At 42.9% G+C, this 26,401-nt stretch overlaps 1 protein-coding gene across 1 annotated transcript in view; it reads left to right on the plus strand.

Moving 5' to 3' along the window:
• The first annotated feature begins 13,767 nt into the window (after window positions 1-13,767).
• The window catches only part of LOC144688747 (E3 SUMO-protein ligase PIAS4-like), a 124,578-nt gene continuing 111,944 nt past the window's right edge, over window positions 13,768-26,401 (plus strand). Inside the window, exon 1 of the mRNA XM_078555656.1 lies at window positions 13,768-13,832. The gene's annotated coding sequence lies outside the window, so the exon portion shown is untranslated. The remainder of the gene's footprint in view (window positions 13,833-26,401) is intronic.

The following is a 26,401-nucleotide window of genomic DNA, read 5'->3' on the forward strand; positions in this document are numbered from 1 at the left end:
TACAACCTTTGTCCAAACAAAGAGAAAAGAGCTGAATTACAGAAGAGAGTGATTGCCCTGACATCAAGACAGCATTTGACCAGTTGGAGGAGGCCGAAGTAAAATTGAAGTCAAAGGAAATGGGGGAACATTCTACTTGCTAGAATCATACCTAGCACAAAGGAAGATGGGTGTTGGAGACCAATCATCTCAGCCCTTAAGGTGGTGTCTTGGGCCCAATCATCTTCACCTGCTTCATCAATTACTTTTCTTCCATCGTAAGGTCAGAAGTGAGAATGTTTGCTGAATATTCCACAGTGTTCAGTAGCATTCATAATTCCTCAGGTAATGAAGCAGTTTTTGCCTGCATGCAGCAAGATCTGGTCAAAATTCAGGCTTGGCCTGCTAAGTAATATTTGCAACATACAAGTGCCAGGCAATTACAATCTCCAACAAGAGAGAGTCTGACCACCTCCCTTTGACATTCAGTGGCATTACCATTATCAATCTCCCCAACGTCAATATCCTGGGGGTCACCATTGACCAGAAACTTAACTGAACAACCCATATAAATACTGTGGCTACAAAAGCAGGTCAGAGGCTTGGAATTCTGCAGTGAGTAACCCTTCTCCTGACTCCCCAAAATCTTTCCACCATCTACAGAGCACAAGTCAGGAGTGCGAACAATACTTAAGAAGCTAGGCATAATCCAGAACAAAGCAGCTCGCTTGATTGGTACCCCATTCACCACCTTAAACATTCACTCCCTTCACTGTTGATGCACCATGGCGGCAGTGTGTACCATCTACAAGATACACTGGAGCAACCCAGCAAAGTTTCTGCAAAGCACTTTCCAAACCCACAACCTCTATCACCCAGAAGGATGAGCAGCCCTCACATGGGAACACCACCACTTGCAAGTTCCCCTCCAAGTCACATACCCTCCTGCCTTGGAAATTTATCACCATTCTTTTATTCTCATCGGGTCAAAATCCTGGAACTCACTAATGGCATTGTGGGAGTACCATCACAACATTGACTTTAACAGTTCAGGAAAGCAGCTTATCACCACCACCAAGGGAAATTAGGCGTGGGCTTTCCCAGCAATGTGCCCTATCCCATAAATGAATGAGAAAAAGTGGCCCCATCTGGCCTCTCAGATGGACATAAAAGATCTCATGGCACTATTTCAAAGAAGAGTGGAAGTCAATATTTATCCTTCAACCAATATCACTAAAACAAATGATCTGGTCATTACCTCTTTGCTGTTTGTAGGACCATGCTGTGTACAGATTGGCCACCATGTTTTCTACATTACAATAATGACTACTCTTCAAGAAGAATTTAACTAGGTATAAACATGTTTGAACATCTTAAGGTCATGAAAGGCAAAGTGAATTCCACCAGAAAAACAAGAACAAACTGGCTGATAAGAAACTAAAACAAAATGCATGCACTAAGTACATAGACAATAAAGAAAAGGATAACAAGGTTAGGAAAGTCAAAAAAACGTTCAGGAAAGCAAAGGGAAATTACAAAGTTATTCAAGAATATGAATAGAATTAGTATTCTGCAGACACATAAATAGCAATTGAAACTTCATGATAGGAATAGGGCCACTAAGGGTTGCAAAAGACAAATTCACGGGTTGCAGAAATATTGAATGGTTACTTTAGCTCGGTATTCACGACCAAAAAATACATTAAAACATTTAAGATAGAAAGGGGAAAATAATTGATAAGCTAATCAAAGAGAGGGTAAGTCTGGATGGATTACATCTGTACATATTAAATTAAGAAATAGCAGATGTACGAGTACATATCTATGATAACAATAATACACAGTTTTTGTCCAGATTGATTTGATCGTTTAGGTGTTATTCCAGTTAAATTTTGCAACTGTGGGATGACAGTTGGTTAAATCAATATTGTGATATTTCACTGAAACTCTAAGGTAGCATGTGTACACTCACATCTTGCACACACTGCCAACTATCCAATACTGGTAGGCACATAATTCACCACACTCACTGACACACTTCCCTGTCTTTTGAATGCCATGGTGGTCCATAATAGACAGCAGTTGCAGCTGACTGGTGGGGGGCAGGCGTGGCTGAATGTGCTGAACCCCATGGAGGAGACAGTGCTTGGGATAACTATAGTGGTCATCACTGAGGGCGTTCCCAGTGGAGATGGATGCTAAAGCCATTGAGATTGACAGTATGTTCCTGCTGAATGCACCTTCTCAAATCGCATTTTACCCTCAACCCACAATCTGATATGATGTACAATCTGCAGATGATGTGCATCTTGCATCTCTTGCTTTGCTCCCACTTACCTCACTCCAACCTCACTCTTGTGCCTTTATGCTTTCAGATACCCAAGAACTGCTGCCTGGTCTACCAGTGCTGTAGGAGGCTGAAGGCCTAGAGGGAAAAGAGACTGACGAGGAAGAAATACTGATCTAATACTCACAGCCACCAGTGCAGATACTGGTACTACTCATACTTTAGAGGGTGTCATGTAGGTGAATCTTACTCGCTTTAAAAATAATCACTGGTCAGGATCATTTCTGGGTACTGACCCTGCACTTGCCGGCAGTGAGCACGCTAGCGCATTCCTACAGGAGGCGGCCTCCTAATTGATTGCCTCCATGTACACCGTCCAATTAAGCATGGTAGGTGGGTTCCTCAGGTTGCAGGCCCAATAAGAGGGTCTGCAGCCTTGGTTGGCCCGCAGCTGTGGCCTGCATCTCCAGTGGGTAATGAATATTGGAGGCTTCCCCGGTCAAACACTGGCAAGCACCTCCAGGCATCTGCCATGCTTTGGCCTCAATGGTGAGCCCATTTATCCTGGAATCCCCAATCTGCCAACAAGTGGGCACTTAATATCTTCAAACTGGCTACCCTGCAAACACCCAGTACTTCCACAAACTCAGCAAAAGCCAGTAGAAAGTGATAAAGAACTAAACTGCAAGCGGGATGATGATGCCTTTAAATAACATTGGGTTGTTGTGGGGCTGGGGAGGTGTCCCTTGTGTTGCTGAACATGTGTTTCAGTTGCACGCATTTAAGTCAAGACATTACCTAGAGCTGCGAGGTCGAAAGTGGAATTAAATCAGTGTTTCATCACTCACTGATATCATAATCTGCCTGGCATGCATATGTAACACCATGCTAATGCCCTCAACGACAAAAACTACTGGCACTGTGGAGCCAAACTTTGTGGCTATAGAATCTTACAGCACATGAGGAGGCTGTTCAGCCCATCGTGCCTGTGTTAGTTTTATGAACGAATTGTCCAATTTTAGTTCCACAACTGAACTTTTCCTCCATAGTCCTGCAAATTAGTTCCCTTTGAATACATCTCCAATCACCTTTTGAAAGTTTCTCTGGAATCTGATTCCATCACTCTTTAAGGTAGTCTATTCCGGACCTTAACAACACTCTATTTGCAGTAATTTCTCCTAATTTCCTCCATAGTTCTTTTGCCAATTATTTTAAATCTATGACCTCTAGATATTAACCCACTTGTCCAAGGAAACAGTTTCTTCCTTGCTCCATCAAAATGCCTCAAATTTTGAATAATTGCTGTCCCTCATCCCTGGTATCAATCCTCTGTACCCTCTCCAAGGCCTTGACATCCTTCCTAAAATATGATGCCCAAGATTGTACACCATATTCCATCTGAGTTCGAACCAAAGATTTGTGAAGGTTTAGCATGACTTCTTTGTTTCTGTGTACTATGTGTTACAGACAGGGACGGGAGAGAAGTAAAACCCTTGTACACTTTCCCTAACTGTCCATAATCAGTGTGTTTTTGGAAAAGAAGGTGTGTTTGTTTCTCAACCACTAAGTGTGTGGTCAATGTTTAAACACTCAACATGCAGCAGCAAGTTTCTGTGGGTTTAAATAAAGAGGATTCTTTAATCATGCATTCACCCCGAAAGTCTAAACGCTATGTCTCACACACACGCACTTGAGAAAGATACTGTTCAAGAGGATAGTACACTTTTACAAGTTGTAAACAAAAAAATAGTTTATAGTTCATGTGTTTGGCTCATCGTAGGAAGAACAGTTGTTGTGGGCCCGTTGAAGGTGGTGTTTTCATTCTGAAAGGTTAGTTTAGGTGGATTCAATAGCTGGAGTCATATATCAGGATTATTGCAGGATTCCCCCAAAAATATGGATGTTCATCAAGTCACGAGGTTAGTTGCTTGTAATTTTTCCTGCTAGGAGGTCAAGTTTCTTTATAGGTGGACTTGGAATAGGGATTAGGGTGGTAGACTTTTTAAGATGTAGAACTCTTGAGATTTAAAAAGGCATATGTGTTACTGCCCTGTTCTGCAGCTGGTATTCTGCAGTGAGTGTTCTTTGCAGACTGCCCAGGATTTCTCTGGTTCTTGGGATAATAGATTTGTTATCTGTAGCCAGTTTCGGTCACACGATGACAAATTTCAGTGCCTTCCCTTGTCCACATACTGGGTTGGAACCAGGGTGGTTGATACACAATGGGGGAATGATAACTCATCAACATACCAGCTACAATTAGCTCACTGGAAGGCATTATTTGATATTCCATCCTCACGGCTCTGACACCTCTGGCAGCCATTGTTTGTTAGTTCTCTTCCAGTGAGCTGGTAAGGATGGTCCCTTGCACCTGAGAAACTCATTTGCACCTGAGAACTTTCAGACATGAGTTAATCCTTTATTTGTGCAAAAATTGCAAAAGGCAGCTGACCTTTAGCAGTCATCTTAGCCAGCTTGTTAGTATCCATTTTTAAATAAAAGACAGTTCCAGAAAGTTTTATACTGAACGTAGCCCATGTTTAAAGGCATGAACAGGACATGCCTTCATTGGGCATAATACATGCCCCTATTTACAAAGACAAGTATCCCATTTGCTTTCTTAACTGCCTTATCAATTTGCCCTACTGCTTCCAAAGATTTGTGAATATGCATCCCCGGTCCCTGTGATCTTGCACTCCCCTCAAAATAGTGTAATTTAGATTATATTGCCTTTCCATGTTGCTTCTTCCACAGTGCAACGCTTGAAACTTATCCCCATTAAATTGCATCTGCCATGTGCTGCCATTCCACCAGTCATTCTGTGTTTTGCTGAAGTTTGCTACTATCCTGCTTACAGGTTACTATGCTGACAAGTTTTGTATCATCTGCAAACATTGAAATTGTACTACCTCTACCCATGTCTTGGTCATTTATATATAACAAGAAAATCAATGAACCTAATATCGATCCAGAGAGACCCCACTCTATACTTCTCTCCAGTCAGAAAAACATCAGTTCACACCTACTCTCTGCCTCCTCTCTTTTAGCCAATTATGTACCTAAGTTACTACTACCCCTTTAATATCATTTCTGAATAAGTCCGTTATGGGGTGTCTTTTAAATCTGCACTTGGATTACTGTGTACAGTTCTGGTCTCCGTCATATAAAAATGATATAGAGGCATTGGTAAAGGTGTAAAATAGATTCACTAAGATGATACCAGAACTGAGAGGATATACCTCTCTAACTCATCTAAAAGTCATTTCCATGCAAAAGTCAACCACATGATTTTTGGCCTAAAAAAAAACATTTTTTTCATATTGTTACGGAGAGGGGAGAGATGATAGGGATAGTTCTCTTCTTCACCTCTCAACTGACCAAAGACAGTGTGTTTTAAAAAGTGTTTTAACCCGAGTGCCGTAGCTATCAGGAACAAATGACAGGTTTTCTTGTAAGCTTCAAAAGAAAGATAAATGTTTATTATTCAACACCTTAATATACATAACTAATTCACTACTCACACAGAAACACACACACACTCAAGAAAAGTACCATGTGTTTAGATCTTAGGATTTCAAAGGGAGAATTTTCAGCCCGTCGGGGGGGTTGTGTGGGAGTGGGCACGGGCACAGGCATGCGTGCAGCCGATCGCTGCCCGCAAAACAGCGCAGAAATCTCCCTGAGGCACAGAACTGCCTCAGGGAAATTAGTTTAAGTTTAAAAAATTTTAATAAAGGAAAAAAAAAAATTTAGGACATGTCTCCTCATGTGAAACTGTCACATGAGCTGGGACATGTCTATCAATTTTATTTTAAAATTTTTCAAACCTTGAAAAACCTTCATGAAACCTTATCCAACCCATGGATGAGGTTCCATGAAAAATGTCAAGGCCGCCTGGGCTCTTCACCTGCCCCCACCAACCTGAAGGTTGGATGGGCAGCTCAGTTTATTGTTTTAATTGATCGTTAACTGGCCTTAATAGGCCTTCGACAGTTCAGGTGTGCGCCTGCCGAACTGAAAATCTGAATGACATGTGGTGACGTCGGGACGCACGCCTGACGTCACCGCTTGTCATTTTATGCCTCGGGCCCCGCTCGCCGAGTGAAGATTCTGCCACAAGAGTTCTCTATTACGCTTGCTTTTTGCCAGGTGAAAACGTGAAACTATGCAGGCCTGTAGTCCTATTTTTGTCTGCCGAAGAGTCTGGAGGTTTAGGAAGATGGATTTGCTGTTGTTTTATGTTTGCAGTAGCAGATTTCTCTTGTTCCACTTGTGTCAAGCAATAGTGAAGCCCTGGTTCCTCAGGTAGAGAGTTCAAGGCCAACCCAAGACTCTGCCTACTGGTTTCTTAGAGAGGGTTGTTTCCCTTTGCTGGTGTAGGTGGTTCTGTCTGCTCTGAATATGCCTTATTAAATCTGCTTATCAGAAAGCTAGTTTCTGTCATGTGAACAGAGCATATATTTCCATTGTCCTCATAAATAGATTCTGGTGGTTGAGCAATTGTTAGTCAATAGAGTTTGTGTATCACTTGTCCACATACCATCTTGATAAAATAGTGCTTGTCACACCCATTTCTGGATTTCAACTTTGGAGTTGAAGAGCCTGCAAATTGTATTGTGAAACCAGTCTTTTTAATTAGTTGGGAAAGTGCAGCCATTAAGCATAGGAAGGGTTGTTTGATTTTTAATGACTTCTCAAAGATATGTCCAGAAAGGTCAATTGTGTTTAAATGACTTTGTCAAGGCTTGTCCAGAAGCAAGATTAGCTCAAGGGTCCATTTGTATTGGCAGGAAAGAAAAGGTTGTCTGACCTCTCAACTCCATGTTATTTTGTAGGAAAGCATCGATTTTGGGTACATACTTTATAAGTTCATATTTATATCTCATAAGTTTGTATTGCGTGAATGTGACAATATAGCTCGTGTAAAAGTCGACCCTAATTTTTCAGGGATCAAAGCTCAAAAACTTCAGGACCAAATTGTAATCCTGGGGATGTTAATGATCTGACTTCATTGTATATGTATAAATATTAAATAAAATGAGTACTGGTAAATAAATGAATAAATGTTAGTTAATTAATAGGGCTGAAATGTATATAGTTTATAATATAAATAAATAAATGTTAGATATGAATTCTTTAGTGCTGTTGGTTTTTACTTTATTCCATTGCAACGGACTTTTCTGGATTTCACATGGGCCCAAATCAAGCATGCATGTCAACCCCTCGAAAACATTACCCGTATTGAAGTCAACCCCATGACTTTTAGCCTAAAAATTTGACTTTTACACGAGTAATTATGGTAATCTTCAGGAAAAACTGAAAGGCTGCAGCTCCTTTCTCTAGAAAAAGAGAAAACTAAAAAGTAATCTAATATAGGTCTTTAAGATTAAGAAAGGGTTTAATGCAGTTGAGCAGAGAAAATGTTTCCACTTTTGAGGGTATCCAAAGTCATAAATATAAGAACGTCGTTAATAAATCCAATATAAAATTAGGAAGAAATGTATTTACCCAGAGCGTGATTTGAATGTGAAATGCATTACCACATGAAGCAGTTGAGGCAAATATCATAAATGCCATTTAAGGGAAAGCTAGATAAGCACAAGGGGGAGAAAGGGATGTGGAAAATTATGCTGATTTAATTAGATGAAGAGGGTGGGAGGAGGTTTATTTGGACCATACATGGCAGTGTAGACAAGTTAAACTGAAAGGTAGTTTTTGTGCTGTAGACTCTATGGGGAGAATTTTAACCCCTGGACCAAGTAGATTGAGAGTGGGTGAGGTAAAAAATTTTGACTTTTGGAGTGGATGTGCAGCCTGGTTCCAATGTATCCACTTCCAAGTTTAACAGAGATCAGTTCTCTGTTATCATCACTGCGGGTCTTAGATGTGGAAGTCATGGATCTGGATTTACAGATAAGGCTGGAGACTAGACTGTTGGTAAACTTTACCTTTTATTGAACATTGAGCTAACTATGTACAATACAGACTCTGCACGAGGCTCTACATCGAACTATCTCTCTCCATGCTCTGTTGTTTTATGATCTTACTTCACTGATGATGTGGACTATATATTTACATATTTAACATTAACCCTTTATAATACATCTCACCCCTGCCCCCAACCCCCTGAAGTCTTTGTCTCTAAAAAATACTATTTATATTATCCTACATCACCTCCCCCGAAGTCTCTGCCTTAATCTCTGGTTCACATAAACATTGTGGTGATTTCGCCAATCTCCCCGATCTTCCTCTCTGTTGTCTCAGAGGTTGTATCGGATTCAAGTTCTCCATGCTGCCTCTGGAACTCTGTAGAGTAGCACTTGAATCTTCAGAGACAATTGGTTCTCTGTGCAGGTTGTCTTCCTAATCATATGGACAGTTAGTCCATTGCATTGATGATCTTCTTCTTGTAGAGATAAGTGTGCTTCTATTTCTTCTCACTATGCCACTTTCAGTCTCTATAAGATATGATTTCAAACTTTGCCTCTTTTCCAGTTCTTGGCCTTCTCTATTCTAGTCTCTAATCATATTGATTTAGTTGGTTGGAGTTTTGGTAACTCAAGTGCTCTATGGTGTTAATTGTAGTTTCTGGTCTGATTTTCACAGTACTAATCTTCCTTTTCCCTTACTCTCTCGATATTGCAAGTTTTTAGACATGGTATGAGTGTATGTAGAACAGGAAGTTGAGTCTGTGATCTTCTTCCCATCAAATCATTCTGAAGTGGTCTGCAACAGTAGCCCAAGATACTAAGTTGATGTCATCTTTTTCAACAAAACTTTGACCGTGCTTACTCCTTTCTCGTCTTCTCCCATTACCTTTGGGTACCTGGATGAACTAGTTGTGTGGTTAAATCCATAGTCTTCTGTAAATTTCTTGAACTCTTAATTTGCAAACTATGGACCATTGTCTGAAATACCATGTGTGGCAAAGATTTCTTTTAGTGAGTTAATGATTGCTTTTGAGATTGCACCATGAAGACGTTTAATTGCAATCCATCTGGAGTAATAGTCTTCTCCGTGAGCTCAAAAAGGTCCATTCTGAGATGTTCCCATAGTCTGGATAGAAAGGAGGATACCATTAGTGGTTCTTTTAGTTTTTGGTGATGGATTGCGCAGTTTGAATTAATCTATTCTAATGATTTTGAGATTCCTGGCCACCAGACTGAATTTCACACCCTAGCATGACACTTTGCAATGCCTAGATGTCCTTAGTGCATTCTTTGAAGGATCTTGAGTCTGAGGACTCTTGGTATGATCAACCTCTCATCATAGATGAATAAGTCGTCCACAATAATGAGATGTCTGCATTGCTCAAAGTATTGTTTCAGGATGAGATTGTTTGGAAGATATTCTGGCCATCCATTTTTGTTGTATTCTCTAATTTTAGCACATTCTTCATCTGCTTTCTGAGCTTGTCATATTTCATTCAGCCTCTATATGGTTGCTGGTTGGAATTTTGTAGTCGATGAGCTGTATGGCTGTACATCCTCAACAAGATTTATGTCCTCCTGTTCAGGCTCTCCAACAGGAATGCATGACAATGCATTTGCTGTTGTTTGCCTTGTACATGTTTGTCTGGTTCCTTCACCTGCTGTTCCAGGGAAATCTTCTGCTTGGTTCTCTCAAGGTTTTCCAGTTCATCAACTTTGTAGATTATAGGTCTGTGTAAGCTTTTCGACATAACAGTGAACACTCTTGATTGTGGATCACATAGAAAATTTTTGTGATTTCTCTTCCTCTGTTCTAGTTTAGTAGTCAGATGCCCCATGACTTTCAGTTGAATGCCTCTTGGGCTGTGTAGTCTTATGGTTACTGGTTGGAGTGAGTCTGATTTTAACCACTGTTCTGTATATGAAAGAATTTTTGTTTTATGTCCGTTGACCATAATATCTGCACTCCAGGAATTCCCATTTGATCCTGTAATTTCTCCCAAGAATGGTACTTCTGTTCTTTTTCTTCTTCCACTTCCTGAATGCCTTCAACTTCTTGAATGGCTATTGATCATAGCTGTTCCTCCTTTAATTGTTTTGGTAAGAGCTGTTTGCTGCGTCAAACTGACTTAAAATGGTCTCTCTTCTTGCACTCTGCATTTTTGGCAGGGCATTCTTCACACAACATTTTCCTGCCATGAGAACATTGAATATGCTTTATCTCTGTATGGGGTTAGGTGTGCTGCAACGATTTTGTGCTACAAACTGGACTGTATCAGGCATTTTTCTCCATGATATTTCTTTTTCACCTCAAATAAAATTTCTATTTTGCTTTCTCTCTTCTGCCTGTCTTGTTAGCTGCACAGCTTTTGATAGGGTCAAATCTTCCCTTGGCTGCAGAAAATACAAAAGTGTCTCAACTAAGACCCCCACAACAATGCAATCCCAAATTAATTTGTCTTTCAGGGCTCTATATTCACAATTCTCAGCTAATCGATATAACTCATTCATAAAGGAATCTATGCTCCCTCCCAGTCTTTGAGTCCAGCTGTTGAATTTTGCTCTCTCTATAATGGCGTTATTTTGATGAGTAAAATAAGTATCAAAGGCTTTGATAACTTCTTAATAAGTTGCTGTGTCTTTGTTTATGGCCTGTCTGAACATTACATTGTCTGCACTACTGCCTATGGTATTTCCAAACTGTGGTTTGCGAACCCCCAAGAGGTTTGTAAAATGTTTCGGGGGTTCATGAGGAAAATTCCATAATGGCAGAAGCAGAAGTGTTTGCGCGCCAAAATTACCTGAAAATGACAGCTGTCGGTTTTGCGCCCACCAAATGACTGGGGAACGGGCTCTCGATGCTCATTGACCATCCTGAATGACAGGCTACTCGGCCAATGTCCAAAGGAGCCAATCATGTATGACTGACAGGTTTCTTGGCCAATGATTGCTGTTGTCCTGACAACGCATTTTATCTTGCACCTTGTGACTGGACTTGACATTGGAGAGTTTTAGGTGGTCAGGTGTGCTGTGTCTTCTGCTTGGACTTCGGAGTCATATGCTGCATGTGCCTGTAGAAGTGAAGCTTTTAGGTAAGTACCTGCATTAACTTAACTCCCTGGCCAGCTGCAGACTTCAGGATTTAGAGAAGAGGTTAAGAGAGGAAGGATTCCTGGGCCACATACAGATACCATGGGCAGGCTTGTTGGGCAGGCTCAACAGGGGCAGGCGGGGCTTCGGGGCTGAACCACGATTTCACGCTGGCGGGCCAATTGAGGTCCACCCAGCGTGAAACGTGAATGGCAGCACTGCCTGAGCAGGTGGGGGACGAGGGCGAGCGCGGACTTCACGCATGAGCGCTAGTGCGCGCTTAAAAATCTCCCTGAGGCACAGAGCTACCTCAGGGAGATGAACAATTTTACAAAAAAAAGAAAGATTTTAAAAATGTTATAAAACATGTCCCCGCATGTGACTCTGTCACATGAACAGGGACATGTTATAAATGAAATGTAAAATGTTTTATTTTATTTTTATTTGCTGTTGCAAACCCCATCCTGCTCGTGGATGAGGTTCCCTAAAAAGTGCAAAGGCCACTTGGCCTTTTCGCCTGCCCACCAACCATAAGTTAATTATCTTTTTAATGGCCTTAATAGGCCTTATAACTGTTGGTGGGTGCACTGCTGATTCCTGCGTGCGCCTGCCGACCAAAATATTGTGTGACTGCGCATTGACGTCGGGACACTCACCCGATGTCAACGCACATCATTTTACGTTCAAGCGGATCGGGCATGCACCCGCCTACCGAGGTAAAAGTTCTACCTCCTTGTGGCCCAGGGCCCTTCCCTTCCCAATCTCTTGTGTCTTGAAGTCATCCCCCAGTCCAGTCCCTCGATGATGTGCCTGTGGCCCAGGGCCCTTACCACTTCTCTGGGGCCTCTTCTCTGAATCCTACCCCATTCCCTTTATGTATCCTCGAAGGACTGAGGGAGGACTTTTGCCCATTTGAAAGGTAGGCTGCTGATTCTCTTGCTGGTAGAAAATTGAAGGTGCCTTTATTGCATCTCTACAGACATGTGCCCTCATGCCCAATATTAAAGCTTCATTTAGTGGCGACTGGCAACATAATCTGGCCAGATTGGAAATGATTGGGCCATTCACTCATCAACCACACCTGGTGCCTTGCAATTCTGTAAGTAACTAGGTTTGATTTTGTGTATCTCATTTGTATTAGGTAGCTATTCTTCACTTATTCCATTTTGCTAAACAATGATAAATAATAATGTAATTATTAATAGTGTGCAATAAAGTGTCATAAAAAAAGCAAATTTTATGGCCAGAAATTTCCCCCCATTGGGGGGTTTGTGCGGGGGTGGGCGTGAACCTGATCAGTGCCCCCCAGTCGGGTCCATGCCGCCATTTTACGTGGACGGGCTAATTAAGGCCCGCCTATCGTGACGCACGCCCGGAAGCACTGTGCAGGCGAGGGGGGCTGGGATTCCCTGAGTGGTTCCCTGTGTTCTTTCACGCATGCACGCGAAAGAGCGCAGAGATCTCCCTGAGGAGTGTGACAGTGTCACATGAGCTGGGACATGTTAATGAAATTTTGGAAAAATTTTACTGATTTTTTAAACACTTCATAAATATGCGAAGGCCGCCTGGGCTCTTTGCCTGCCCGCCAACCTTTAGGTTGGACGGGCAGCTCATTTAATTGCTTTAATTAGTTTTTAACAGGCCTCAATAGGCCTTTGACAGTTTGGCGGGCACGCAGCCACAAACTGAATATCTGAATGACGTGCAGTGACGTTGGGACGCCCGCCCAACGTCACCACATGTCATTTTATGCATCGGCAAGCGGGCCCCATCCCCCTGCTTGCCGACGGGAAAATGCTGCCCATATTTCCAAGATCACTGCTCTTATCATTTGTACTCAGGTAAGGGAGAAAATCCCTGGAAAATATTTCTTTTTAGGAGGGGTTCGCGAAATTTGGCATTTTCATGAAAGGGGTTCACGGGATGTTAAAGTTTGGGAACCAATGGCACAGAGTAAGGTACTGATCTGGTCCTTGCTAGTCTTCTTTGCTAGTCCCGAAGCTGTTCTGTATCTGGTAAACATGCAATGCCAGTTCTGCCATTTATCATCTTGATCCAGGCCTTCCACGTGGTCAAAGCACTCTGGTAAAGGTAGGACTTTTTTCATGTCTTGCTGTTACTGTTGCCTTCTCTGAAGATTTTCCTGCACTGCCCTTCTCCTGCAATCGTTTCTCTTGCTGCTTCTTCCAGTCGCTGGGCTTTTCAGTTGTTGCTCTTTTTGTCATGTTTTCCGCTGCTACCATTTGTTATCATCGTTTTGGGTCTTAGATGTGGTAGTCGTGGATCTGGATTTACAGATAAGGCTGGAGGCTGTTGGTAAACTTTGACTTTTATTGAACATTAGGCTAATTGTACAATACAGACTCAGCATGAGGCTCCCATAGAGCTATCGCTCTCCATACTCTGTTGTCATGTGATCTTACTTCACTGATGATGTAGGCTATATATTTACATATTTAATATTAACCCTTTATACTACAGGTTGGGATAACAGAGAGAAACAACTACTCCCTGAAGTCAAGGATTTCCTAACTTGATATGGGCAGGTATTTATTGGTGCAGTTAACATCCTTATATGACGTTAATGAGATATTTTTAAATTGCTTCTAACTGCGCTCCAGATTTTAATTCAATAGCATATGTTTCCCAGGGCTCAGGAAAGTGACCAGAATAACCAAGGCAAGTTTGAGCAGCAATTCAGGTGGGTATTTAAATTTCAGATTGTTCAATCTGAATAAAACCACAATTACCCAAGAACATAAGCAATAGGAGCAGGAGTAGGTCATTGGCCCCTCGAGCTTGACTCTGCCATTCAATAGGATCATGGCTGATCTGATTGAAGCCTTAGCTCTACTTTCCTAGCTGCACCACCAATACCTCCCCCTACTCCCGCCACGCCCCCGCATAACTCTTGACTCTCTTGTAGCTGAAAAATCTGTGTAACTCAGCCTTGAATATATTCAATGACCCAGCCTCCACTGCTCTCTGGGGTACAGAATTCCAAAGTCTAACGACTCTCTGAGAGAAGAAATTCCTCCTTGTCTGTCTTATATGGGAATCCTCTTATTTTGTAACTGTGCCCTCTAATTCTGGATTCCACCATGACGGGAAGCATGCCCTCAACATTTACCCTTTCAAGCCCCCTCAGAATCTTATAAGTTTCAATAAGATCACCTCTCATTCTTCTGAACTCCAATGAGTATAGGCCCAACCTGCTTTCCTCATAAGACAACCTTTCGTCCAAGAATCAACCTAGTGAATCTACTCTGAACTGCCTCCAGTGCTAGGATATCCCCCCTTAAATAAGGAGACCAAAACTGTGAACGGTGCTCTAGAAGTGGTCTCACCAATGCCCTGTACAGTTGTAACAAGACTTCCATAATTTTATACTCCAGTCCCTTTGCAATAATGGCCAATTACAGCTGCTATCTCTCAGTTCCCTCTGGCAAATGTTTGGCAGACAGGGCTCGTACAGATTCAGCTATTTTTCAAACTGACAAGTTCAGGATGGGGGAGAAACCTTGGTTGTGTTTGACAGCACCTCAGAGGAGGAAGCCCACCATCATCCACAGCAGTGTTGACACGCTATGGTGGGATCAGCATGTGCACAGGAGGGAGTCTGAGGTCGTCGGAGGCACCACCCATATTACATGTTTTAAAGACAGAGGTTCAGCCTCTTTGACCTCTTAGAAGAGCAATGCAGGCTGAGATGTCTGTTGTTCCATCCTGCACAACATTGTGCATCTGAGAAGATTGCAGATAGAGCTGGACTAAGGGGAGCAACAGATGAAGAGAACAAGGAGAAGGAAAACGAAGATGGAACACCCATCACCAGACCAGCTGCTTCCAATCCTGCCCAGGATTCCCTATTATTGCAAAGATTCCCAGAGTGTGAAACATAACAAATGAAATCTTGCAGTCTGCTTTCACCACCAATACCAAACAGCCCCAAAACTCCCTTTCCACTAGTTCTTCAACCACTCATCCACCCAATACACAAAACATGGGTCCCGGCATGTATTGACATCATAAAACAAGTGAAAGGCTAAGTTAGCCCTCAGGACACAATAATGGCAAGATGTGGAAGTACTGCAAGCCATTAAATTTCATGTGGCATTAATACAAACAGGTAAACTTAACAATATAACATTTTGTCAACACCCACATCCATACCCTTGGTGAATTACAATATCTTCTACTTACACTTCCTACCATTTCTATGTGCTGCATCCTGTGTGGCTTCAGCAAAGGTAGAGGCAAAAGCTCAGATCCCTGCTCTGACTACTGAGATGCTTTTGGCCTATGCCTTCTGGGTTTTGGAGTCTCTGGAAGTCCAGCCAAAGACTGCTCCCCTTGCAGAGGAAGACCTGTGCAGGGGCAGACTCAGTTATTGGGAGAGTATGTTAATTGCTGGCTGAATGGCGGGGAAGTGCAACAGGTGAGAAGTGGGATGCTTTGAGAGGAGTATCCACTTCCATGTCTCTTTTTGCCACATCCCTCTCCTGGGCCAGCACAACATCATTCTTACCATTCTGCAGGAGAACAGCTTCACAGAATCACAGAATTGTTACAGCACACAAGGAGGTCATTTGGCCCATCGTGTCTGCACCAGCTCTCCAATGAGAAATTCACTTATTGTCATCCTCCTGCCTTCTCCCGATAACTCTGTGCATTCTTACTTTTCAAGTAACAGTCTAATTCCCTTTTGAATGCTTCAATTGAACCTGCCTCCACCACACTCTCAGGAAGTGTTTTCCAGACCATAACCATTCGCTGCGTGAAAAAGTTTTTCCTTGTGTTGCTTTTCCTTCTTTTACAAATTACTTTAAATCTGTGCCCTCTCATTCTTGATCCTTTCACAAGTGTGGATAATTTCTCCCTATCTACTCTGTCCCTCATGATTTTGAATACTTTATCAAATATCCTCTCAACCCTCTTTTCTCCAAGGAAAACAGTCCTAAATTCTCCAATCTATCTTCATAACTAAAATTCCTCATCCCTGGACCCTCATGAATCTCATTATTTTTTTCTGCACTCTCAATGCCTTCACATCCTTCCTAAAGCGCAGCGCCCAGAACTGGGCACAATACACCAGCTGAGGCCAAACTAGCATCCTATATGCCGCTATTAATAAAGCCCTGGATACTGTATGCTTTGTTAACTGTGCTCTCAACCTGTCCTGCCACCTTCAATAACTTATGCACATTTACACATTAAAAAGGGAGGTAGAGAGAAAACAGGGAATTATAGACCAGTCAGCCTGACGTTGGTGGTGGGGAAAATTCTAGAGTCCATTATAAAAGATTTAATAGCTGAGCACATGGAAAGCAGTGGCAGAATCGGACAGAATCAGCATGGATTTACAAAAAGGAAATCATGCTTGACAAATCTACTGGAATTTTTCGAGGTTGTAACTAGTAGACTTGATGAGGGGAAGCCAGTGGATGTCGTTTATTTGGACTTTCAGAAGACTTTCAACAAAGTCCCACATAAGAGATTGACATGTAAAATTAAATGCACGGGATTGGGGGTAGTGTATTGAGATGGATAGAAAACTGGTTGGCAGACAGGAAACAAAGAGTAGGAATAAACGGGTCTTTTTCTGAATGGCAGGCAGTGACTAGTGGGGTACCGCAGGGATCGGTGCTGGGACCCCAGCTATTCACAATATGTATGAATGAGTTAGATGAGAGAACTAAACATAATATCTCCAAATTTGCAGATGGCACAAAGCTGGGTGGGAGGGTGAGCTGTGAGGAGGATGCAGAGATGTTTCAGTGTGATTTGGACAAGCTGAGTAAGTAGGCAAATGCATGGCAGATGCAGTATAATGTGGATAAATATGAGGTTACCCATTTTGGTAGCAAAAACAGAAAGGCAGATTACTATCTGAATGGCTATAAATTGAGAGAGGGGAATATGTAACGAGACCTGTCCTCATACACCAGTCGCTGAAGGTAAGCATGCAGGTGCAGCAGGCGGTAAAGAAGGCAAATGGTATGTTTGCCTTCATAGCCAGAGGACTCGAGTACAGGTACAGGGATGTCTTGCTGCAATTGCACAGGGCCTTGGTGAGACCACACCTGGAATATTGTGTGCAGTTTTGGTCTCTTTTACCTGAGGAAGGATGTACTTGCTATAGAGGAAGTGCAGCGAAGGTTTACCAGACTGATTCCTGGGATGGCGGGACTGACATATGAGGAAAGATTGAGTCGGTTAGGATTATATTCACTGGAGTTCAGAAGAATGAGGGGGGAATCTCATAGAAACCTATAAAATTCTAACAGGACTATGAAGGATGTTCCCGATGGTGGGGGAGTCCAGAACCAGGGGTCACAGTCTGACGATACAGGGTAGACCATTTAGGACTGAGATGAAGAGAAATTTCTTCACCCAGAGAGTGGTGAGCCTGTGGAATTCACTACCACAGAAAGTAGTTGAGGCCAAAACATTGTATGTTTTCAAGAAGGAGTTGGATATAGCTCTTGGGGCGAAAGGGATCAAAGGATATGGGGAGAAATCAGGAGCAGTCTATTGAGTTGGATGATCAGCCATGATTGTAGTGAATGGCGGAGCAGGCTCGAAGGGCCGAATGGCCTACTCCTGCTCCTATTTTCTATGTTTCTATGTTACACCCAGGTTCCTCTGTGAGTGCAGATCAGTGATATGTTGTAAGGCCTGGATAAGGTATCCATCACTTTGATTAAGGAGGCAGACAAGTTGTCAAGCAAGGTCTGCATAGCTATTGTTATGGCCTGCATGGACTCATTTGAGAGGCTTGCTTGAAGCTCCATGGAGACAGTCTCTCTCCATTGCAGACATTCTCACAATTCAGTGCGCCAAATGCACTGGCAATTTGAGTAGGACTCCACCATTGTGGAAAGTGTGGAATAGCAGATCTCTCAGTAGTTTGTTAATTTTCTGAGGCACCTCTAGTATCCTCCTTCTCAACTAAAGCCTTCAGGATACAGCACCTGTCTCCAGCTGATTAGAGCTTGAAGAGAATTGGGCCCCCTGATGCAGACTCCCCGCATCTGTCCCTGCCACCAGTGTCTCATCATGCTCATTTGCGAGATAGAACCATAGAAAAGTTATGGTGCTGAAAGAGGTCATTCAGCCCATCATGTCTGTGCCAGCCATAAAAAGAGAAAAAAACTAGCTGCTCATTTTTAATCCTGCTTTCCATCACCTGGTTTGTAGCCTTGCAGGTTACAGCACTTCAGGTGCATATCCAGGTACCTTTTAAATGAGTTGAGCATTTCAGCCTCAACTACCAATTTAGGCAGTGAATTTCAGACACCCACTGCCCTCTGGGTGAAAAAGTTTTTCCTCATGTCCCCTCTAAACCTTCTACCAATCACCTTAAATCTATCCCTCTGGTAATTGACCCATCAGCTAGCGGAAACAGGTCTTTCCTGTCTACCCTATCGAGGCCCCTCATGATTTTGTACACCTCAATTAGGTCACCCCTTAGCCTCCTTTGTTCTAAGGAAAACAACTCTAGCCGATCCAAACTTTCTTCATAGCTACAATTTTCAAGACCTGGCAACATTCTTGTAAATCTCCTCTGCACTCTCTCCAGAGCAATTATGTCCTTCCTGTAATGTGGTGACCAGAACTATACAGAAAATTCCAGCTGTGGCCTAACCAGCGTTTGATACAATTCCAGTATTACATCCCTGTTTTTGTATTCTATACCTCATCCAATAAAGGAAAGCATTCCATATGCTTTCTTTACCACCTTATCTACCAGTCCGGCAACCTTCAGGGGCCTGTGGACATGCACTCTAAGGTCTCTCACTTCCTCAACCCCTCTCAATATCCTCCCATTTATTGAGTATTCCCATGCTTTGTTTTCCCTACCCAAATGCAGTACATCACTCTTCTCTGGATTGAATTCCATTTGCCACTTTTCTGCCCACTCAACTAAACTATTGATATCATTTTGATGACAACAGCTATCCTCTTCACTATCAACTATACGGCCAATTTTTGTGCCATCTGCAAATTTCCCAATTATGCCTCTCACACTTAAGCCCAGTTCATTAATATATGCAGCATACACAAGGGGCCCCGACATGGAGCCCTGTGAAACACCACTGGAAACTGCTTTCCATTCGCAAAAACATCCATTGCCCATTACCCTTTGTTTCCTGTCTCTGAGCCAATTTTGGATCCAACTCGCCACCTTCCCCCCCGTATTCCATGGGATCTCACTCTTCTGACCAGCCTACCATGTAGGACCTTGTCAAATGCCTTACTAAAATCCATGTAGACAACATCCACTGCACTACCCCCATCAATCCAATGTGAATAAGCAAATGAAAAACCCAACTAATTCTCTAACTGAACCCACCAAATTGAGATTATCTGTGCTTGTGCATAGCTGTAGGATCTGTGACGGTACACTCTCAGAAGGAATAGGTCCTCTGAGGAAACTGTCCTCTTGCAGCATTTGCTGTACATGGGATTGCCCTGGAAGACAAAGAAAGGGATATGGTTTAGTTGTGGCAAAGTCAAAATCTTGACAATCACCATACTCAGTCTTCTCATCGTTCACTCAATGATGAAAGAAATTATGTCAGCATGTGTGTGTCAGATATAATTGTAATTCTGTTACCAGTCATCTGCAAGCTCCCAGTCTCTCTATTCCTGACTTAGAGGCCCACAGTGGTACTGTCTCTTCCCCTGACACTTTGTGCTCTCTTCCCATACAAGGGGAAAGAAAGCAGATTTGTAAGTGAGTAGATGAGATTCATCTGGTAGATTCAGTTCAGTAGGTGAGGGTGACTGTAAGAGGAATCATATTGCATAAGTATTGGGGTGAGTGTCAATAGTGCATAGATAAATGGCGAGGTGATGAAGTGCATAGAGAGTGAAGGCTGGATGCTGCTGAAAGTTAATTTGGTTGGAGGGGTGATGTGATGGCAAACTCTTAGCAAGACAGAATGAGGGGGATGTCTTAAAGCAGAGGATGCAGTTAAATCAGCAACTGCACTCCCTCTTCTGGACCTGGTTAGGTTATTAAATCATTTTTTATATTGCATCCATGGCCGAAGCACAATGCCCCAGCTCCTCTCCTCCTCAGCTATCTCCAACCACGCCTTCTTGGTGAAAGCAGTGGGTTTCCTCCTTCGATTTCTGGAGAAAAGTATGTCCCGCCTCCTCCTGACTCCCCCCAGCAGTAATTCCAGACTGGCTTCATTGACTCTGGGTGCTGCCATTGTTCCATGCCAACCATCCTTCCTCAACACCTCCAGTTTCCAATTGCGCTCTTAAGTACAGCTGAAATCGTAGCATGTGAGTGTGCATTATACCCACTTGAAACTCTCAGGGATTTTTAAAACTCACCCACACTCACAGTAATGCGTCTACAGGGATTTGCTGTCACAGTCAGAGCCATAGCCTGGTTTGCTATGCTCTCTGTCTGACTCCCATTTTTTGCATGGGGTTTGTGTGTCCCAACAGATCCCATGGACTTTTTCTGTAACCTCCAGCAATCAGCACGGAGTTGTCCTAGCTTGTGGCAGTTAAAACACACAGGCTTCTTAGCCTCACTATTCCTCTCAGCACTATCCTTTTTGGCTTGAGGAAGGCCCCCTGTTTTCCAGCTGTCCCTTCTCTCCCAGGGGTGCTCAGTTTCCTATCACTTTCCCACCTTCTATCCTTCTCAATTGGTAGGAGGTGACTAGGGAAGGATTTATTTTGGGATGAGGGTTTGTGGATAAGCTCATAATCATCAGCTAGAGTTGCAGCCTGCCTGGCCCCTATTACTCTCTGTTCCTCTATGTGAGTTCTTATCAGGAAGGGTATGGAGCTTTTGAACTCCTTGAGGAGAATTATTTCACGAAGGTTTTTGTAGGTGGCCTAAATTTTAAGCACCCATACCCACTGGTCAAAAGCGAACTGCTTAAGCTGTTCAAATTCCAGCTACATCTGGTCAGCCGTTTCCTGATGGTATATCTCCGGCACTAAATCATAGGCACTTGGGTTGCATTAGTTATGGGTGTTATGATTTCTTACCCATGACAGGTTGTAACCTCCACGTGGTGCCCCTGGAAACATCACTTTGAGATATAGATTGATATCTGATTGATTCTACTTGGCTTGGTTAATTCCTGCCCCTGGTCTCTTTCAGTTTCCCTATATCCTAGAGTGATGGCTAATTGCGACCATAGGTGAAATCAACACTGTTCGGTGGTTTGCGGAAACCTCTTTTTGCAGGTGGAATATTTTAGGGTGAAGAAAAAGGAATACGATGGACAATCCTATTCGATATGTTTTGCCCAGAAGGGATGATAATCGGTTAAACAACATCCCGGTATTAGTAAGACTCTCTCCAAGTGCTAATAATGTTAAATGTTGTAATTGTTCATATTGGAGTATGGTTGTTGCACCTGTCAATGCCTTGACACATAGTAAATCTTCATCTGCACAAACTACTGAGGGAGACTTTCTGGACCTCTTACAGATTCTACTTTGATAATAAATGGGACTTCCAGGAGTGAAGAGAATAGCCAAATGTTGTCAAAGGCAAATCGGAAGACTGCAGTTAAATCTGTCAGTGGAAGTGCATTACATCAAAGGCAGCCTTTTGAGGCTGGTCAGTGTTTTGAAAGCGAATTTTTAGATGACTTTACAAATTTAATATTTTACAATAAGCATTTTAATTTTAATTTATCGAATTTTAAAGACTGAAATATCAGTTAAACAGGACACCATTAAACCTACATGTGTAAATTCACAAGTTAGGGAGAATGATTCTAATAATGTTATTAGCATAACGTTTAAATTGACTACAAAGATGTCAGTTAGTTTTCAATTCTAAAACTAGCTTTAGGAAGCATATTAGAAATTTATGTAAAATCTCTGAGCTTGTTGTCATCTATAATAAATATCAAAAGAATAGAGACTATCACCCCATAGCTTGTCACAATGCTAAATGTGCGGGAAGGTCATTGGATGATAGAGTTACTGTGACTGCATTAGATTTTGAATGCAGTCTGTGAGAAAAGTTTTAAGACTCAAAGTGGCCTCAGTCATGAGGTTCACCTACATCCTGATTTAAGAAATCAAAAATGAATTGCTACGCGTGGGAGGTCTCTTCCAATTCATAATAAAAATAATAATAATTCAATTTGGTCTGAAGACGAAATTTTACTCCTCCTCCGATTGGAGGAAGAACATCGAGGTCAGAAGGACATCAATGTCATGAGTGCAAGATAACTGAAAGCAAAAACCAATGAACAATTTTGGATAAAAAATGAACTGTTGAGATGGCCAATCTTAGAAAAGGCTCAAGAGAAGATGAATAATAAGGTTAATTTGCCAGCTGGTTTTACCTCCACATCAGAGGATGAAGAAACAATTAGTCCCGTTAATAACGGAATGGAATTGAATATAAATAGAGATAATTAGCTATGAGATGCCCAAAGCAAAATAGATACGATAAAATAGATGCCTTGACATTGACAAATTTAATGACTGAATTGATGAATAATGATAAAGGTAGCTCTAAAGATTTACAGATTAGAAGTATGATTAGTCTATTACTTGATAAAGTAGTTCATGTAGAATTTAAAGTAAATAAGGCGAAGAATAAGCAAATAACTGAAACTAATCAAGATAATTATTTTAAAAATCCTTCATTCAAAAATATCAGTGCCAGAACACATAAAGCCAGGAAGAAACATAAATTTAAAGTAACTCAAGTTTGTATAGAACTAATAAGAAAGATCTTGTCAGACAATTAATGGGGAGACCAAGTCAAGTATTATGTCCATTAAATTTATCAGAATTGGAAGAGTATTTTACACAGAAGTTATCTGTGAGTAATCATAAGTCCGATATAGGTAAACTTTCTAAATGTATTAAAACGGCCAATAATTCGAATTATTTAATCCAATAGGGGAAAGGGAGGTTAAGGACTTTATAGATCATTTTAAAATAGATACGGCTCCCAGTCCTGATAAAATTACAGCTAAGGACCTAAAATATTTGATTACTAAAAATCACAATTTATTACCTAATATGTTTACAATTTGGCTGTTATCTGGCATTATCCCAAATTCTAATAAGATTTGCAGGACTATATTAATTCCAAAAACAGATGACTCTAATGCCCTAGAAAGCATTGATAATTGGTGACCTTTAACGATTTAACGGTCTGGAATGCGCTGCCTGGGAGGGTGGTGGAGGCGGGTTGCCTCACATCCTCACATCCTTTAAAAAGTACCTGGATGAGCACTTGGCACGTCATAACATTCAAGGCTATGGGCCAAGTGCTGGTAAATGGGATTAGGTAGGTAGATCAGGTGTTTCTCACGTGTCGGTGCAGACTCGATGGGCCGAAGAGCCTCTTCTGCACTGTGATTCTGTGTTCGAGTTAACAGTGATTCCAACAAGCTTTATGTGACATCTTTAGTCTTTGCTGACTACATCGCCTTGTTAAGTGATTCATATAGTGGCATGAAGAAAAACCTACTGATCGTCGAGAAATTTTGCAGTAAGATCGGTTTCAAAATCAGTATTAAAAAGACAAAATCAATATTTAAAAGGATTCTATATGTCATCCAAGATTAAAACCTTTTATTTTAATAACAAAAACCCATGAAAGATCAAAAGGGAGGATCTTAAATACATCACGCCAGGAAAGTTTGAAAAATACCTCAGTGCTAAAATTGACCCATGGATTGGGCAAGGAGACTTGGAATACTAAATTACAATCTCGGATTGATAATTTGATGTTGAGCTCTCTCAAATCATCATATTTTGTCCCTCGTTTTTATTATCATTTAGTTTTAATAGAATCAGCCCAGAACACATTGGGCAAATTTTATGGCTGACGTGCGGGTGGCGGAGCCCACATGTCAGCACTTAAAATGTCGCGCGCTGACATCGGGCAAGCGTCCCGACGTCAGCGTGCGGCATCACGATATTTAGGTGGACAGGCGCACTATGAAGCGCGACGCGTGCCCGCCATTAATTAAAGGCCTTGTTAAGGCCTTTAACTCGGCAATTGATGCCGATTTTGAGGAGCCTGTGCGATCTTTGTCTTGGCGCACGGGCCCAACAGGCAGGTGGGTAACTGATTTTTTAACAAACCTCATCCACGGGTGGGATACATGAGCTCAGAGGGGTTATTAATGTTTTATCTGAAGTATTTAATGCAGAAAGTGTTTTAAACTTGCCTGTCTGATTGTTACCAGTTCAGATCGATTTCCAATAGCTTTCTCTGTACTTTGAAGCTTCAGCTCAGCAGTCTGCAGACAGTAATCTTTCTCGGGCCTGCAGCTTTCCGGAGGCCTCCATTTAGCCTGGGCATGGGTTCTGACATCTCCACTGGAGGCAGCTCCTCTGAGGAGGAAGGGAGGGATAGAATAAGGAGGAGGCCAGGAGTGGACAATCAGCCTCCAGGGGAGCCACCTTTGGGAGGCCAGGCACAGGCACAAGGGGCGCAGGCCCAAGAGATTGTCCAAGGTGGAAGGGGCCGCAGAAGATGCCACTATCCTGCTGCCAGGGTATACAGGCGGCAAAGCAGCTACCTCAATATAACTGAGGTGCAGTGCCGAAGGGGGCTCCGACTGTCAAGGGGGACAGTGAACTATATCTCTCAGATGATTGGCCCTGAGATCTCCCCTAACTGTGTGGGAGGACACCCCATGCCAGCGGCTCTGAAGGTCACAGTTGTCCTTCACTTCTATGCATCTGACTCCTTCCAGGGCTCGGTGGGTGATCTTTGCGGTGTCTCCCAATCAGCTGTCCACACTTGTGTCAAGCAGGTTACAGACGCTCTGTTCAGATGGGCATAAGATGCCTTAACCTGTGGCAAGTCAGGCATAGCGAGCCAGAGGCTTCGCAGCCATTAGTGGTTTCCCCCGCGTCCAGGGTGCAATAGACTGTACACATGTGGCCATCAATGCACCAGCAGGTGAGCCCGGTGACTTCATCAACAGGAAGGGATTCCACTCCATGAACGTGCAGATAGTGTGTGATCACAGGATGCAGATTCTGCAAGTTTGTGCAAGGTACCCTGACAGCTCCCACGACGCTGACATCCTCAGACACTCCCAGGTGCCGGCACTCTTCAGTGCTCCGGCTCGTCTGGATGGTTGGCTGGTGGGTTATAAGGGCTATCCCATCAGAAGGTGGATCATGACGCCTCTCCTCCATCCAAGAACAGAAGCTGAGGAGCGCTATAATAGGAGCCACGGCACCACAAAGCTGTGGTGGAGAGAGCCATCGGTCTTCTCAAGATGTGCTTTGGTTGCCTGGACCGCTCAGGAGGCGCACTCCAGTACCCCCCAGATCGCGTCTCTGTGATAGTGGTAGCATGCTGCGCTCTGCACAATCTTGCGCTGGAAAGGGGGGATGCAGTTGACGATGAATACTTTGACACAGTGGATGAGGCTGCACATGATGAATCCAGCAGTGGCTCAGAGGATGAGGAAGCACAGGGCAATGATGAGGGGCAGCACGCCGACCCGCTACTACACCAAGGAGGCAGGGACATCCGGGACACTTTAATCCAACGAACCTTCAACTAGCTCCACACACATGGATCTGCAGGACCAGCATTGCCTGGCGCTTTCACACGTGGCACATCTTCCACCTCATCACCTGCAACTAAGGGCTTAGTACAGAAACATCAATGTCCACTCAAAAACTCATGAAATGTCTATGAAACATACAAATGCAGCACAAAGGAAACACCCTCAGCCATGGTCAGAAAAGTGGACTTTATTGCCACGAAAATAAAGCACAGATGTTGCTCTGACGCACATAATGATATATTCCCTAATCTAGGGCCAACACAAAATCACCAGTGACAATCCCGTGGCGTGCCTAACGTGCCTTATGCTTACGTTTGCGGGTGCTACGTCTAGGTGCCGCCCCATCGCTCAGATTAGCTTGTGAGACAGCCTGCTGACTCTGCTGTCCTGTTGGCCTCGATGACCTTGGCGGGCGTCCTCTGGCCCATGGAGCCTGTGCTGGCCCAGCCTGGGAGGGAGTGGCCACTTCCAGAACTGGCACCTCCCCAGTTGTCGCAGCCTCAACGGATGCAACGGTCACTGGCAAAGGGGCAGAGGAGCTGCTGCTCTCATCCGGAGCGCCC

The sequence above is a fragment of the Cetorhinus maximus genome, chromosome 13 (assembly GCF_964194155.1).
Source record: "Cetorhinus maximus chromosome 13, sCetMax3.hap1.1, whole genome shotgun sequence".
NCBI lineage: Eukaryota > Metazoa > Chordata > Chondrichthyes > Lamniformes > Cetorhinidae > Cetorhinus > Cetorhinus maximus.